Source organism: Dreissena polymorpha, chromosome 8 (genome assembly GCF_020536995.1).
Source record: "Dreissena polymorpha isolate Duluth1 chromosome 8, UMN_Dpol_1.0, whole genome shotgun sequence".
NCBI lineage: Eukaryota > Metazoa > Mollusca > Bivalvia > Myida > Dreissenidae > Dreissena > Dreissena polymorpha.
This window is the reverse complement of record NC_068362.1, coordinates 13,415,954-13,432,220: the sequence shown is the minus strand read 5'-3', so window position 1 is coordinate 13,432,220 and position 16,267 is coordinate 13,415,954. Positions and strand designations below refer to the sequence as shown.

At 31.7% G+C, this 16,267-nt stretch overlaps 1 long non-coding RNA gene across 3 annotated transcripts; it reads left to right on the top strand.

The window, feature by feature from the left end:
- Positions 1–2,086: 2,086 nt before the first annotated feature.
- On the top strand, positions 2,087–15,771 carry LOC127840894 (uncharacterized). 3 transcript variants are annotated; one of them, XR_008030622.1, is made up of 4 exons: positions 2,087–2,151; positions 2,393–2,541; positions 14,566–14,648; positions 15,506–15,771. It is a non-coding gene; the product is annotated as an uncharacterized LOC127840894 (long non-coding RNA). The 3 variants fall into 3 exon arrangements; XR_008030621.1 differs by having other exon boundaries at positions 2,122–2,160; XR_008030620.1 differs by lacking the exon at positions 2,087–2,151 and having other exon boundaries at positions 2,329–2,541.
- Positions 15,772–16,267: the final 496 nt, after the last annotated feature.

Sequence of the window (16,267 nt, the reverse complement as noted above, 5' to 3'; positions counted from 1 at the left end):
TATTTACATTGGTTTTGAAATTATTTGTTTATCTTAAATAAAGAACTTTAACTTTACATTCAGACTTGTGATTCATATTACATGACACTATCAACCATATGTAAATTAACCTAAACTGTAAATCCCCGCCTGTAGAAATCATGTGTTGAGTGGTTGAAAAATATCGTGTGTGGTTTAAAACAATGGCGTTGGGGAGGGGTTTTACCTATGTATTATACACCCCATCTGAATGTGTTCGCTGTTGTATAATCTTAGACGCAACTCAGTTTTCAAAATTATGTTATAGCTTTTCATATCACAGATTGAAAAGACCACAACCCATTTAAATTTATAAAGAGGGTGTCTTAAAACGCAGGTCGAGATGTGTGTTGTTGTTTTTTTCTAATCAGTGTGTACAGACTAATCTTATTTGACATGCATTAAGCCCCGTTTTCCTTGAAAGCAGCCAATATGTACAAATTTCAATGATAAACACTAGACTGACCAACGTTGTCTTACAAGCTGTTAAATACACTATGTAGTGTACCAGTGAGAACAGGCAGATTAGGTGGTTAAACCAAACGCTTTAAGCATTTGTTGTCTGCTAAAGTTAACTTAAGTTATCCACACAGGCAGTCATGGGTTACTGGTCCTATTATAGCTAAGGCATGCATCATTTGTGAGCTTCGCTCACAAAAAATCAAAGCGCTTAAGGCATTGAAGTTGCTTGCTGTTATCGTCCTTGATTAGCTTGTGCGCATTGCACAGGTTAATCAGTGTGCACGGGCTTATCTTATTTGACGTGCTTTAAACCCCGTTTTCCCAGAAAGCAGTCAATATGTACAGATTTCAATGATAAACACTAGACTGGCTAATGTCGTCTTACAAACTGGTATATACACTCACTGCTAGAGCAGAATCATTTGTCGTCTGCTGCAGACAGGCAGAGTTAATTGTTCCTTGCAGAGTGAGTTGCGGTTCTTATCGTACCTAAAGCTTTTAAGCGCATACTTATTTGTAAAATATGCTCTGTAAATTTAGTAAAAACGGTAATTCTCATTTCACTCCCACACAATGTTTTCAGAAAAACGCAATACATGCGGTGAAGTGGTGAAGGCGTCAACGACCTTCAGTGATTTTTTTTTGATTTTTTTTTTATTTTTTTTTATCTGGGTACCTCCCTTTAGGGGGGTTACGTATTCCATATTGCGGACAATAATTTTTTTATTTCGTTGAGTATGGATGAAATAGAAAAATTAAGTAAATTAGTACCCCACATACAGGCGTATAATACCATGTGGCATGGGGTAAGTTATATATTGAACATGAACATCGTGTTTTTCTAATTTTAGAACAGGACAAAATAGCGGCTATTTAAACTTATAGTGTGAAAATATTTTCCACCTGTAAAAAGATTCTGAACCACGAAAAATACAGAAACATTTCTATGGTGAGTGTAGATCTTGAATAAGTTGACTATATCCACACTTTCAGATGCTTTTTGAGCTAAATCACCAATGACTAAAATTTTGAAGTCAGATTCCATTGACCACACATCCATGTCTTCTTTGCTTGGTAAACCCTCATGAAATTCAATTGTTTCTATTTGCTTTTTCATATTATCAAATAAGGGTTGATCTGTCGAAAAGCAATAAATGATTTTTTTAAAATCCCCGTTAACATGAATTGCGCATTTTCAAACACATTCAAAAGAAATGATGACTTTCCGCTACCACTTGATCCGGCAATAATGAAAGTTGCAGGGCATTCAAATTTAATACAACAACAACAACAACATGACGTTTATTAAACTCAAATCACAAATACAGTGACGCATGAGTATACAGTGGCAATGCATTTTTTATAAAAAGGTATTAACAATTGTGACATGGTGTTAACTATTATTAAGAAATTATAAGAGAGAAAGAGAAATGAAGATAAGATATGGGACATACATTTGAATTGAGTGGGGGAATGCTGATGTTGACCTAAGAAATAAACATTATTTCCTTTGGCCTCAATAACCTGTTTGTGTACCTGGGTAACTGAAACAGACTATAGTTATGTTGTTGTTTTTTTCGTTTGGCTCTATTTAAAGCCCATTGAATTTGATTGGTTAATTTATTTTTAGCTATGGCTCTTCGCTGATCTATGTGTAAACCCTGTTATTAGGTCAGAAATGTGCGTTTTATTTGTGTTTTCACTCTTTTATCTGTGGAATAATCGCGGAGAGTGATTCTAGTTCTTCTTGAATGCTCTGAGCTTTTATGAGTACATACGTACAGCTCGGAGGGTCAATAGCTGGGAGTTGGATTATTGCAACTAAGAGTGATTCATTAGTAGTTAGTAGTTTGCATATTAACTTAAGTAATGTGGAGATTTAAAATGTGTGCACTGTACTTGTCTGTTTAAGGTAATTGCATTTGGGATTAATTGGAGTATTGAAATGATGATCAAATATGAAATGACACGTTCACGTTACAATGACCGATGTTTATCCACAACATTGTCAGGCCAGATAACCATGTCCATGTTTGACTTGTGTCAGTGACCATGTGATTCGTAAGTAAAACTTTATGTTATTGTTTCAGCAAGTAGCTGTATAATATAACGTTAACTAGAAATGGCGCGGCAGAGGCCGACGCGTATCCCCACGCCGAATGTTTGACCTAGGTGTGCCCCAGGGTTGGTAATGGGGCCATGCATAGCTGAGATTGACCGTATTGTCATAAGAGAAGTTCATCATCAATTAGAAGTGAATTGGTGTAGAAATGAAGAAGTTATAGTAAAAGGCAATTTTGGGTGGGTGTGACATATGTGGGCAGGGCGCCCCAGGGTTGGTAATTGTGCCATGCATAGTTGAGATTGACCGTATTGTCATAAGAGAGGTTCAGTATCAATTTGAAGTGAATCGGTGTAGAAATGAAGAAATTATAGTAAAAGGCAATTTTGGGTGGGTGTGGTCTATGTGGGCGGGGCGCCCCAGGGTTGGTAATGGGGCCATGCATAGTTGAGATTGACTGTATTGTCATAAGAGAAGTTTAATATCAATTTGAAGTGAATCGGTGTAGAAATGAAGAAATTATAGTAAAGGCAATTTTGGGTGGGTGTGGTCTATGTGGGCGGGGCCCCAGGGTTGGTTATGGGGCCATGCATAGTTGAGATTGACCCTAATGTCATAAGAGAAGTTCAGTATCAATTTGAAGTGAATCCCTGTAGAAATGAAAAAATTATAGTAAATGGAATTTTTTGGTGGGTGTGGCCTATGTGGGCGGGCGCCCCAGGGTTGGGATTGGGGCCATGCATAGTTGAGATTGACCCTAATGTCATAACAAAAGTTCAGTATCAATTTGAAGTGAATCCGTGTAGAAATGAAAAAATTATAGTAAATGGAAATTTTTGGTGGGTGTGGCCTATGTGGGCGGGGCGCCCCAGGGTTGGGAATGGGGCCATGCATGGTTGAGATTGACCGTATTGTCATAGGTGAGGTCCAGTATCAATTTGAAGTGAATCGGTGTAGAAATAAAGAAGTAAATGTAAAATAACCTAAAAAAATGAGTGATAATTTCTGACGCGGCCCCACCCCAACCCCTATAACTTTTGACCCAGGGGTCAGATCAAAATTCCAAATAGTGCAGGGTCGCACATATGCTCATAGCTACCATGTGTGTAAATTTCAAGGTTCTAGTGCTTTTAGTGTAGGAGGAGATAGTGGCCAGGACGGACAGACGGACGGACGGACGGACGGACGGCGGAGATCACCACAATATCCCCACCTTTTTTTCAAAAAGCGTGGGGATATTAATGTACAAAAATGTGTCAATTTGACCTACAGTAGTGAAATTGCATGACATACAATACTGTGCATGTATTTTTGTAAGTGTACACATGGCACATTAAGTCTTATTAACTGTAAAGGTGAAAGGTATAGATGAGTTTCAAGTGTCATTGATTAGAAACATATATCATTGAGTATTTAAGTAAGATTAACATTAAACTTGAGGTACAAACATGCACATTGCATACAATTTGGCTAGTGAAAAGTTTAAAATATAAATTACAATTTGTTAACAACAATTAAGAGTAAATAAGTAATTTGTGGTATTGATAATGGTTGCCGGATTGGAAAAAAAAATATGCATAAACAATATTTTAAACATGTGTAGTGAATGAAGTAAGGTATTCAACATTTACTACGATATAGTAATACCAATTAATATGTAAGATATGCATTCATCTTATAAAATATTGATTGATTAATTGAAACAAAATGCCAAATATACTGACTGTATAAGAAAAATATTTTGTTCTCTACATAATTAAGCTTATCATCGGGTTACTGTTTAAAGTAATATTTTTATGGATGTGGATAAGTCCTATAAAATGTAATTGTAAAAAAAAATAAAAAAAAAAAAATAAATAAATAAAAGATGATAAACATATGCACCAAGCTAAAATATTCAACGGGTTTATGTTTGAAATAATATTTTTATGAATTTGTATAAGATTTTAAATCCTTTAAGGTTCTTGTAGTCAACAATTCTTTGAATTTTAGTGTATTTGTTCTTCAGTAGTAGTATCCTTTTATACACTTCTTTCTGTGTTCACTAACAAACGGACATATAAGTATGTAGAGAATAAAATCATTTTGTATTAATTAGTTATACTTAATTTTTTAATAAAACTTTTTGCTTTAACATTTTTCATTCAGGTTATTTCAAATACACTTTTGTATTGTATTGTATAATTATTTTCTTCAATGGCCTAAAATAGTTTTATCTTTGTGATTATTATAGGTCTATTTTTGAACTTTTGTTGAAGTAAATATTTTCTAAATAATTTTCTACAAATTTCGTTTTTTTAAACTACTGATTCAAAAATAATTTCTTAAAACTATTTCTTAGGCTTTTTTTTTTTAAATAAAACTTCTTCCTAAAACATTGCTTTTCTTAAAAAAATAAAAAAATAAAATCACTCATAAATAAATTTCTTAAACAAAGTTTCCTAAACCATTTACCTTAAAAATATTTTCCATTTAACTATTTTTCTATTTAGCTTTCAACTTTTTAAAATTATTTTCATATTTAAAAATAATTTTCATAAAACCATTTTGCATAAATTAGTAATGCTAATTTTTTGTGTGAAGATTTTAATTTAAACTTTTTGCTTTAACATTTTTCATTCAAGTAATTTCAAATACAATTTTGTATTGTAATTATTTTCTTCAATGTCCTAAAATAGTTTTATCTTCATGTGATTATTGTTGATCTATTTTCTTTTCAACTTTTGTTAGAGTCAATATGTTCTAAATAATTTTCTACAACTTTCGTTTTTTAAACAACTGCTTCAAAAATATATTTTTTTAAACAACTGCTTCACAAATATTTTTCTTAAAACTATTTCGTAGTTTTTTGTTTTTTTTTGTTTTTTGGTTTTTTATAAAACTTAATTCTAAAAAAGTTCTTCAACTTTGTCCTAAAACATTGCTTTTCTAAAAATAAAAACACTCGTAAATAAATTTCTTAAACTTAGTTTCTAAAACATTCTTCTAAATTATTCACGTAAAAAAGTTCACCTGTAAATAAATTTCTTAAACTTAGTTTGAAAAACATTCTTCTAAATTATTCACATTAAAAAAATATTTTGCTTTCAACTTTTTTTTTTTTTTTTTTTTTTTACTTTCCAAAATCAAATTTTCAAAAATAGATTGCATAGTGTTCTCATTTTATTTTATTTTTCTTAATCTAATTTTCAAAAAAGTCCGAATAACTTTTTATACTAAATTATTTCTTAAGCTTATTTTCAAAAAACAGTTTCTTATATTTAAAAAAAAACAACAAAAACATGTGTATAACTTCTCAGATTCAAAAAATTATGTTCATATGTGTATAACTTTCCAAATTCATAAAATTATAAGACCATTTTGCTTTAATGATTAAAAATATTGAAGATTTTAATTAAAACTGTTAACTTTTTACATTTTTCAATGTTCTAAAATAGTTTCATCTTCATGTGATTATTGTTGATCAAATATTTATCTCACACGTGTTTGTTCCATTTGTTATGTTATCGAGGTGGTGTGTATATCAATTCCTAAATGTTTTGCTAATACGAAGATTTTTTAATAACATTTTCATACAACTTAATTCTTAAAAAAAAAATGTTCTTTAACTTATTTTCAAAAACTTTCTCATAAAACACTGCTTTTCTAGAAAAAAATTCACTGGTAAATTAATTTCTTAAACTTATTTTAAAAAACTTTCTCCTAAATACATAAACCTACGTTTTTTATTCAAATTCTTTAAATTATTTTCATTAGTAAAATTATTTTCATAAAACCATTTTGCATTAATGAGTTATATTAAACAATGTTGAAAATTTTAATTAAAACTTTTTGCTTTAACATTTTTCATTCAAGTAATTTCAAATACAATTTTGTCTTGTAATTATTTTGTGTAATTATTTTCTTCAATGATCTAAAATAGTTTCATTTTAATTTGATATTAACTATCAAAACCAGCCATTACTTGTTTAGATATTAATTATGTGATAATTGTTTATCAAATTTAATATGATCTCACACGTGTTTGTTCCATTTGATGTTTAATCGTGATGGTGTTTTTATCAGAACAGAACAGAACTTTTATTTTCACCCAAGTATATAACATATACAATAAGGGCAATATAACAAAGTACAATTTTTATAACAATATTTTGACTTCCGATAATTTAGCAACAACAGCACATATTATCCAGCGAGGGTGGGGGTATTCAGAATGAGCATATATAAATATATTGACTACGAGAATGTGGGAAAAGTTAATCAATTACAAAAAACACCAGATTATCATACATAGTGAGCAATGCATGAGAATGAAATAACGGTTCGTAATTGTGTAGCCTAATTTGTCGAGGATTCTAATATTATTAGTGATCTTTAACCTTAATTATGCGGGGTTGTCTTGTTCACACGTCACTTAACTTTGCACGCGCTGTTACCGATAGCAGTTTTCAGGAAAGAAAAATGTTTATTTAGAAAGTGCAGGTTAAAACAGTGCGTTTAAGGCGATAATGCAACTTGCAGTTGGTAGCTTTAATTTCTGTATTCGGAATAGTTGCAGACATGCTTTTTCGTGATTTATTCGCTCGACTGCACCCGCACAATGAAATTTGCCAATGGGCGAATGGATAATGTCGGAGCAACCCCAGGCCATGAAGGATAGCTGTACTTCTCAAGGACAGAATAGATAAGGTACTACCGTTAGGATTAAGCAAATTGTGTGTACTGCATTCAAAAGGAATGAGCAAGGCCTAAGCGGTATCAAGAGGTGATTTTTTGTCAACTTACTATTATAATGGCTTATTTAAAACAAAACGATAATTCGTGAATCGAGACGGTACAAAAATATGAAAATCACTAGCAAAAGGAATTGTTATAAGTTATAAACTGATATTATTATTATTGCAATATATTCTTTTTTTCTTTTTTTTTTTTTTTTTTTTTAGCTGGTTTTCCGAGAAAGTATTTGTTTAAGAAGCCAGGGTCATGAAAAGCAAATAAATATATGTACAGATTTTTAACATATCAGAATGATGCAAAAGTAGACGTAGTCATGATATATAAATTATCAGTTAGCGAGTGAAATAAAGGATATAACAAATTTATGTACATTTCTCACATTGATACACATTTTAAGTATTATCAAGTAATTAAATAAGCATAAACGTTCCTCATGCTTAACAATTAATGTTTTTAACGGTAAAGTGTAGATGTACATAGGACTGAAAATGTGTCATGTAAATTGAATTTATGGAATTTATTTAATTTCAAGTAGGTAACTACAGTCAACTTTCTATTATACTGGTGGTATAAGTCGGCTATTTAAAACAAAACACAAATTTGTAGATAGAAATGGTACAGAATTATAAAAATCACTAGCAAAAGGAAATTGTAATAAGTTATAAACTGGTTATTATTATTGCAATTTATTCTATAAATTTTTGGCCGGTTTTTCGAGGAAGTATTTGTTTAAGAAGCCATGGTCATGAAAGCAAATAAATATTTGTACAGATTTTTAACATATCAAAATGATGCAAAAGTACACATAGTCATGATATATAACATTATTAGAGAAACACAACCAAATTAATATAATACAATCATCAATTAGCGATTGAAATTAAGAATATAGCAAATTTATGTACATTTCTCACACTGGTACACATATTAAGTATTAACAAGTAATTAAATATAACTTATAAGCATAAATGTTCCTCATGATATATAACATTATTAGAGAAACCCAACCGAATTAATATAATACAATCATCAACTAGCGAATGAAATTAAGAATATAGCAAATTTATGTACATTTCTCACACTGATTCACATATTAAGTATTAACAAGTAATTAAATATAACTTATAAGCATAAATGTTCCTCATGCTTAACAATTAATGTTTATAACGGTAAAGCATACATGTACATAAGACTGAGAATGTGGCATGTAAATTGAATTTATTCAATTTCAAGTAGGTAACCACAGATTATACAGTAGTAAACGGATGTAAGAAAAAAAGTAGACTCTTTGAAGAAGCAGTAATGTAGTTATTATCATTAAAGGGAGACTATTTAGACAAAAATGTGCCCTAATTAATAATAAAAAGGATGGCTATACAGGTTTTGAAATGAAATTCATTTCCAAGTACATAATAACGCATTAGATCGAGACTTAACAAAAAACTAACAGTCAATTAGTGCACTGTAGTAGAACATATACTATAATTTGGTGGTCTGGTGGCATTTGTATTTATAAACAAATGTGTACTTGTATTGAATCTTTGTTAGCGTTTAAATTTACTGAATATAAAGCGTATAAATTTGCTTGTATTTTTAAGTAAAGGTAAGGATTCTGATGATAAGAATGAGCTAAGAGAAGCATTATGTGTGTCATTACCTAGGAATTGTTCTCTTTCAGTATCAAAGAAATCGCAGTTAAGGAGGTAGTGGTGTTCCGTGCCAACCTGACCCGAATTACATAGCCTGCAGACTCTATCTTCAAATGGGGTTCCGTCGTATCGGCCTGTCTCGACTGGAAACCAGTGGTTAGCAGTCCTGAATTGGAATAGGTAAATGTATTCTTTTTTGGTGAGTTTAATAAGGTAGTTTTCAAGGGATGGTGATTGTTTGAAGCTGGTATATATTTGTCCTTTGTGTGTTTGCTGTAATTGGTGGTGCCATTGGGTTTTGAACTGAGTTAGTAACTGTGATTTAACTAAGCGGTGGATATTAATTTGGTTTATTTGAAACTGATTATCCCATATGCTACTTTGGTTAACTGATGTGAGTATTTCTTTTATTTTGTTTGACCACTTAAAATTTGAGTTTGGGAGGTTCATCATGTACTTATAAATCTGATGTGATATTTTCTGTTCTTTGCCTTGAAGAGTTCTACACCAGAAGGAGATCATACGAGTTTTAATATTGATTGCAATTGGATGCCTGCCAAGTTCACCGTATAGAAAAGATATAGGAGTAGATTTTCTGGCTTTAGTAATTTTTCTGAGGAAGTTGTTGTGTACTCTCTCCAGAATGTCTATGTTTTCAAAACCAAATATTTCTGAACCATATGTTAAAATTGGTAGCACTGTGTGGTCGAAAAGTTTAAGGATTAAGTCTATGGGAAGTTCTGCGTTGTTTGCTCTGATATATAATAGGTGCATTGCTTTTGTTGCTTGTTCAGCTAGGTGTTTTCTTGCGTTTAGGAAAGAGCCATTGCTTGAGAGTGTTATCCCTAGGTAGTGGTAACGGTCAGTTATGTCTATGGGATGGATGCCTAGTGTGAAATGAAAGTTTTGAAGTTGTCTAGCACCGAAGATTATAATTTTAGTTTTGCTGAGGTTTATTTTTAAATGCCAATTCTCGCAGTAATCATGGAAAATGTTTAAGCTATTTTGGAAGTCAGTTTTTGAGTCAGAAATGATAACAGTGTCATCAGCATAAAGTAATATAAGTAGTTTTAGCCACAAAGTTAGGTCTTCAGGATTTGTAAGTTCTATGCCGTTTGAGCCTTGGAGGTGCATATGTGTTTGCAGATCATTAAGGAAGAGGGAAAATAGGAGAGGGGACAGGTTTTCACCTTGTCTTACGCCAATTTCTGATATGAATGGTTCAGATATGTTACCGTTAAGTGAGATACTAGATTTGATATTGCTATACATGTTTTGAACTAAAGTGAGAAATTTACCTGTTATATTTTGTTTGATTAGTTTGTGCCAGAGGCCAGTACGCCAGACTTTATCGAAGGCTTGGGAGAAGTCAATAAATGCGCAGTAAAGTTTTTGTTTCTTTTTGTTTCATTAATTCAATTAGTGAGTGAAGTGTAAATATGTGATCAGAGCAGGAATAGCCTTTTCTAAAGCCAGCTTGATTTTCATCTAAGATATTGTTTTCATTTAAGAACTTAGTTAGTCTGTTGTTAAGTATTGAAGTAAAAAGTTTGCCAAGACAGCTGAGGATAGTTATGGGTCTGTAGTTACTAGGATCTTTAAGGTCACCTTTGTTTTTAAATATGGGTATTATAATTCCATTGAGCCAACTTTGTGGGATGAACCCGGTTTCAAGTATGTAGTTAAATAGTTTGCAATAAACAGGCATAAATAGATGTTTTGTGGACTTTATGTATTCGTTAAGAATGTTGTCAAATGGGCTAGGAGTTTTTGAGTTTTTAAGGTTTGAAATACATTTTTCTATTTCTTCTTTGGTGATTGTGGAATTAAGTGTGGTGCTTGTATAATGTGATTGGTCGTTTGTGTCATTGAAACGGTTGTCATTGATAGTGTTTGTATTTAGTTCTTTGAAGTGTTCCTGTAATTCTTCTAGAGTTGGTGTAGTTGTGATTTTTGATTTTGGTTTTAGTTTGTTAAGATATGACCAATATTGTTTGGGGTTTTTGTCGGACATTGATCGAAGTTTGTTTGACATGTTTTGTTTGTTTGCATTAATATGGTGGTTCATTGTTTGTTTGTATTTTTTGCTGGCGTTCGTCATTTCTTTTTTGTTAAATGTGGTTTTGTTGCTATTATAAATTTGTTTGGCAGTGTGATACTTTTTGCGTGCTTTGAAACATTGAGGACCAAACCATGGTTTATTGTTAGCTGAATGGTTATTTTGAAAATGTGTTTTATTTTCAGGGAAGGTGCTGGTGGATGCTTGATGGAAGACTGATTGCAGCTCATCAGTTATGTGCTCTATGGTCTGCTGCGATTTGGGGTAAGTATCCATTTGGTTAAGTATTTGGTTAATCGCATTAGGGTTGATATTGCTAACAAATTGGCTGGCGAGATCAGGTTTCCATTTTGGTTTTTGATTGGTGTGAGTTTTACTTTTTGGAGTTATATTTGGATGATTGCTATGTGATATATTTATTGACCATGAGAGTGCATTATGGCCATCCGAGAATATTGGGTCAGTTTCAATGATTTGAAATTCCGAAACAAAATAGAAACAATCAGATGAGGCAATAACATAGTCTATTGTGGATTTATTTCTGAATGTAAGCATATCGTGATTATTTCCAATTCCTAAATGTTTTGTTAAACATAATGTGCTCACAGTTCTCTTGTTATATTTTAAGTGGTGAATATTTGCATACATTGTCATTTTCCTCACTGCCTTTAATAACAGAGACATCTTCCGGTGATAAGTTTAATACTATGTACTTGCAACTAGTTTCATATTGTGTTTCTGTTCACGCGTAATATTTATATCATGAGTATATGACTCAGACAATACAATTTTAAAACTGATTTTATCTAGTTTTTTCTATGACCTCAGTCACCTCACAACAAACAAAAGACACATGCCTTAAGTGTCTTAAATTGTTTTGTGATTTTAACAGTTGCAAATATCTTCGATCACCCTTATTCATTTTGCTTTTTATCAAGAGAATGTACTTGTATGAAAATAATTGACTGTGCAAAAAAAAAAAAAAAAAAAACCAAAAAAAAAAAAAAAAAAAAATACACGTGTTATGCTTTAACAAATAAAGTTTTAGAGTTCGTTATTTTTTAGTAATATCATATTTTTCACAATAAAACTAAATAAAAAAAATGGCGCATAAGTTACATAATGCTCAAACATAATGCCTTTATAAAGAGAAAAAAACTTTTGACATTTTAATCACTGAATAGCTTATTGCATTCTAGGTATATACACGGAGTAGTGTTAACATTGCACGACTGAACACAGGAAAGCATTCTTATATTGTAATGCATATTATGGTGGGAATGTATATCTAAACAATAAACTCATACCCGCTATTCTTATTTTGGTTTTGTTTTTATAATTTTCAAAGAATTGTTTGTGAACATCGCTTACTGAAACTGTCGAATAATTACATTACATCTTTTAAAGGTTACATCTCTACTTTATGAAATTTTATCTCCCTTACAACCTTAAAATCTAATCGGATATCACAGCTTTAAATCAATAACAATAACTATGAATGTGAACGTAAATATCTGAATAAAAATAGGTTTTAACCATTAAACAAAAATCATTTCCCTCTTGCGTGTTTATATACTGCACCAATTATGTTTTAATCCAGTATGTACATGCATTTTTCTTATTACCGATTAGCTGAACATTATTCATATTTAATAAATTCATAACATTATTCATAAGTTAATACAAACATATCAATCGACTTTAAAATTGTAATGGGACCTGTAAACAATTAAAACTAGGAACATCGCTTTGGAGAGATAATTACCAAGCATTTGGATGTTAAGATATATCCGATGAAAATCACTAGATTATTTCACTTGCTTTGTAAATGATCAAAGTTAATCAGCGTGAATCGTACATGTAAACACAACTTTCACGCCTGTTACTCTGACCCGATGAAATCACGTGACCAAGTCTACTACACCCGTCAATCACTTTCCCACGCACTTGTCAATAACCTATAGTCTGTTCCAATATTTGAAGTTACTAATCATTTAAAATGTATTACGCCCAGGTAAAAGACCAATTACCAGGTCATATAATCAACTAGACACACACCACGTCTCCAATGCCCTAAATAATAATTACCTAGGAAAATGTATGTTAGTTATTTCCCAAATAGATCTTACCAAACCATGTAATGTGAAAATTATGCGTCTATGACTATATTGTTCTGTATACTCATGTATTGCAATTGTAACTTGAGTTAAATAAAGTTCTGTTCTGTTCTGTTCTGGAATTTACATGGAAAAAAGACATGCTGATCATTTAACCCAGAATTTATCTCAAAGCACACACATTTAAATATAAAGTTAACCCGATTGCAATTAAAAAATGAAAACCATTGAAATAGAATATCACATAAATTGATTTACTTTATAGCTTCTCGATGACTAGATATAAGCCTAAGCTGTAGATTAATTTTGATTCGAAATTTACTAAACATCAACAACATGGCTTTTTTGTCACACATTTTTAGGATTAACTCGCTAATTACCAATTATATTTATTGAAATGACACTATCATCTGTTTATTTTTATTGCTTCATGATATGTTTGATCACGTCGGTCTCTTTCATTCATATTCTCACCGATCGTCAAACATTGAATAAGTGCGTTTGATATTTTTTCAATTTATTACATCTCTAATATTTTAGAGGCAGAACATAAAAAAAGACTTAACAAAAGAATAAAACAACTTAACAAACTTATTTCGGCTTCAAATCATACTGCTGACATTCGTAAAGTAAACCAAATAAAGCCTTTAGGGCTTTCCCAAGCAGATGTTATTGGTTTAAAGTAACGGGTTGTTTTTGCAACGCATAGGAATCTTGATTATTCAACCAGTTGTTGATAAAATTCAAAGTAAACTCTCCTGGGTATTTTTTTCTCAATATGTGTTGTAATTTCACAGCACCTACATAACTGCCAGGTTGCTTAGCATTAAAATAGTATTCTGAAAGAATACGCTCCTTTTGTAATTTATCCATGGTTAATCAATATTGCTTGTTTATTTATAAACATTGACAGTGTGCACTATTCGAAAACAACTTTAAAAATGAACAACACGAATACTTCAATGCATATAAAATATTTATTTTATACACATAGTGATCTCATTACAAAACATGTTCAGTACATAATTTTATTTGTTAAATGTGATAAAACACTGATGAGTTTTCTGATATTTCTTTGTTTACAAACATGTGCTTTTCAACTCTCTCAATTGTCCCCCCTACATTCAACAAGACTGGAGGAGTATTCCCCCTTACATTAGCAATCAAATAAAACAGTATGTTCCCTTATACTATACAAAGTTAATATTATAAACATAATAACATTACAAAATATCAAACATTTACAAAACATGTCAACAATTTAAGGTAACAATCTTTTCAAAGTATTACTTTGAGAAATATTAAGGGTTACACCAAAATCTGTAGCATTTCCGTTTGCAAAATGTCGTATGTCTATATATGTTTGGTTGCTTATTTTACAAAATGACAAAAACACATTATTTTCTAACGAAAATTGTTCCGTTTGATACAATAAAACCATTGGTGTTGTATTCATTTCAGAAGGCTTCCATTGCTGTGGAGTGCATTGAACGACATCATGGCCTAGAAGAACATACCCGGGGATAATACCAGCAGCAACAAGTGTAAGTAAAGTTATCCTTTTCATCATGACAGTTCTACACTTCACGTTTTTTGCTTTTTGTAAAAGTTCGTTCTGAATATTTACATTGTTTACATCATACACAAAAGATACATTCCCATCAATATTATCTGAACACTCCATTTCTACTAGAAGATCAATCCTTGACTAAATAATAACGTTGAATTACTGTGTTTTTAAATCAGTTACAGCGAAACAATCTGTCTTCTATTTGTGTAATTGTAAGCACCATTTTTTTCATCTTGGCTTTCCATTGATCCGTTTTCATTATGGCTAGAAAGTCTTTGCTCTCTATAACTCGTTTGTGAAGGAAAACCATCTCTGGGGTAATATTCGAAATGGCCATCATTTATTCCCAAGAACGTATTATGGCATTTTCATCGACTTCTTTCAGCATATCCTCGAAATAAAACTCAAGTTGATACTCCTCATCATCACATATCATGAGGCAGTCATGTTCTTTCTGTGAAGGGTGATTGGTTTGACAACCATAACAGTTCTTTCGAACAGTCATTGTTTTGACTTCACATAAAGCTTTTGCGTATAAAAAGTCAAAGTAGGAACGCATCATCATGACACTCGCTGAAGTTGAGATGTCTAATTGAGGGGGTGATGAAAATTCCACCCCCTCAGTCATGTTATTCTCTTCTTTCCCCATTTAATTGTTTAATGATAAAACACTATGTCCATCTTTACAACTGAGCTTAAAATCTTGAGATGATGAACAAGCCATATTCACTATGTGCTTCTGTCACTTGTTGAAGTGGGAATGAAACACAGTACTTGAGGATTTCTTTATATAGCTTTATATCTAACGAATTTTGTTTTCAAATTTTTCAGATCACGCAACCGCCAAAATGCACGCCGCCATTTTGAAGCATGTCTGAGTGAACCGATGGTTTCCATGGATTCCACGAAGATTCAATTGATTTGTTGGTTTTTAATTCTCCAATTATTTTTAAAAATAAACATTTTGGTGAATGCTGTTTGTGTTCTTCCAACGGATCATCTTCTTTCCCCCATTGGTGTAATCGTACTGCACACGAAAAACATTCTACTGTATCGTTTTTACCTGTGTAATAAAAGCCAGCTGATGATAACTGAAACTTGTTCGGTTGAATTTGAGGTGACCATAGATCAAATGTTTTAAGTCTATCTTCATAAAATGTGAGGTGTTCAAATTTGAACTCGAGTTCTTGAAATGCATTCATGGCGACTGTCCCTCTAAAAATGAAATCAGTAGTTCAACACTTTCTTTTAAACTACACAACGTTTCAAACATTGTCGTTGGTAAAATTAACTTGTTTTTTCCTTTTTTAAAAACCAGTTTTACTCGAGATCGTCTCTTTTTCAAAACTAGGGTAAAGTTATTGTCAAGTGTACAACTTATTTCTTTACACACCGGTGACCAGGTTATGTTTTCAAAACCATATTGCTTAAAATAAGATAGTGTATCTTCAGAAAACAGTAACTGTGCCTGTGCCATTATTCTATACGAAAATACACGCACGTATTGTACCCGCAAACGTCCACAAAAATTACACAAATGGATGAAAAGATAAACCACTTAATCCAACAACACTATTAAACCGTGCATACTTG